The following is a 2330-nucleotide window of genomic DNA, read 5'->3' on the forward strand; positions in this document are numbered from 1 at the left end:
TACCACCTAGTGCAGACTTGTCATAGTGACTTTGAATCAAGTCATTAAAAAGAGATGCTGTCACCTGTAATCCCAGCTACTCCAAAGGCTGAGGCAGGAGGATTGCAAATTCAAGGCCACACTGGGCAACTTAGCAATACCCTGTCTCAAACTAAAAAATAAAATAAAATAAAATATAAAGAGCTGGGGATATAGCTTAGCCCCCTCTGAGTTCAATCTCCAGTGCTGCAAAAAAAAGCAGAGGAGGGCATGTTGCTGTCTCCCTTCACTCAGCCCTGACCCCAGCCTCATAGATCATTAAGGCCATGAAGGAACCTTTTCCCACCAGAGAGATCCCTGAACAGGGAGGTGCCAGGCAGAAAGCTGGACTGGCCAAGGGAAAGTGTGTCCCCCCAAGGAGAGGAAGTGAGGCAGTGGGGGGCAGCACCCCATCGTGTGCCGCAGCCTTCTTTCCTGGGGCAGCACCCTGGTGGTGGCCCAAAGCCCTGAGGATAAATGCAGATGCATAGCCATTAGCTAGAGGGCCTCGTCCAAGCAAAAATAGTAGAACCAGCCTAGTTCTAACTATGACGCTGTTTGATGTAACAAAGACACAAAGACAAGGGTCTCCTCAGCCATCTGTTCTGTAGAGCCATCTCAACTCAAGAGGCAAGTGATGGCTGGGCCAGGTTCAAGGTTGCTATGTGTGTCTTCAAACTACATTCTTATTTGGAACAATGCAGCTGGTATGACCATAACCAAGATCCAGACCCAGAGACAGAATGGCAGCACCTGCTTCTCCTGGTGGACCTGCCCCTGCTGTGTCTTCTGCAGAGAGGTCCTGAGCATATGTAGCAGCAACTGAGCAGAGCTGTGCAGGGTCAGGCCTAGGGGCACAGGCGCTGGGTTGTACAAGAGCTGTTTCCTGTTACACAGGGAAGATGGTGTTGCTCCCGTCCCTGGCATCCTCCATGCAGATGTTGGGTCCTTCACGTTGTCCCACAAAGACTGAATAACACAGCTCCTTCAAGCTGCATGGAGGGGAACAGGGCACCCAGCACCTACGTTTTCCCTGGGGTCTCCGACCCACTCAGCTCCCAGGCCAGTGAGATCAAAACACTCAAAGCAGTGTGGCCGCACAGGGCACGCCTTTTACATGGCATGATTCCACTTTGCTGTTGCCAAGACAACATTAGTGTGTTCAGCAAGATGGTCCAGGACAGCATGGTGTCTTCACTCGCTTCCATCTTTGGGTTTCCTCCACTCCCCCTCAGCTGCCTCCCTTTTCTCTGTGATTTTAACAAAATGCTACAAACTGGCAGTCACAAAGGAAGAGAGGCCACTAAAGCCCAGCAGGCAGCTCATGCCATGATGCCCCACCTTCCCCAGGCATGGAGGGTGGCACCTGGCTAGCTGGGCAAACACAGCTCCCATGAGTTCAGGCCAGCTCAAGCCCACGAGGAAGGAGTGTCGCCCCTTCCTGAGAGCCAGGACACAGCACGGCTGATTGGGCTGACTGGGGTGAGGGAGGGGAGGAGGGGCGGCTCCCCGAAGCGGGGCGCGCCTGTGCACCGTCCTGGAGCACACACAGCCCATGCTCTGCCTGTGCAAGATGCCAGCTGCACGGAGACAGAGAGCTTGAAGCGACCAGGATCTCTCTGTGCTGGGCTGGGGGTCTGGGAGGGCCTGTGGCTGCCTCCTTTCCTTCGGTTTTTGTTCGTTTGGAGCTTAGATAGATGAAGCAACACTGAGACCAAGAAGGGCAGGAGCATGAGGAAGGTGCAGGGTCCCCGGCCAGCTCAGAAGCTGCATTTGACACCCGCCCAGGTCTGCTCACTGTCCTTGAACCCCAGGGTTCCCATCCATGGCCAGCAGCAGTCCTGGCCCCACCGCTTCCTGCACACGTTGCTGTATGGCGAACCTCCTTAGACAAGACCAGGAGGGAGGTGCCCTGTCGGAAGAACGCCAGTCCGCCCTCCTCGCTGTCGCCTCCCTTTTCCTCCCCAGCAGGGAAGAAAATGTCCTCCGCCCCCATCTCCGATCTCAGTGGGGGCGCGGGGCGCGGGAGGCCCCACAGCACCCGCGTCCACGCGGCCCCTTCCTCCACGATTGCACTCCCGGGCCTGCCCCGGCCTGGAAACTGAGGCAGGGGAGCAACACTCGCAGCGTCGCGGTGAGGAGGGGAGAAGGGCTGAGCTTGGGGTGGCGCTGGGCCCGTGACCCCCGCGCCTCCTCTGACCCCACCGCCAACCCCTCCCTGCGGCGCCCCTCCCCCTCGAGGCGCCCCCTTCCCGCCCAGGCGCCTTCCCCGACAGGCACCCCTCCCCCAGCACCCCTCTCCCCGGCGCCCC

Source organism: Chinchilla lanigera, unplaced genomic scaffold (assembly GCF_000276665.1).
Source record: "Chinchilla lanigera isolate Chin_1 unplaced genomic scaffold, ChiLan1.0 scaffold00178, whole genome shotgun sequence".
NCBI lineage: Eukaryota > Metazoa > Chordata > Mammalia > Rodentia > Chinchillidae > Chinchilla > Chinchilla lanigera.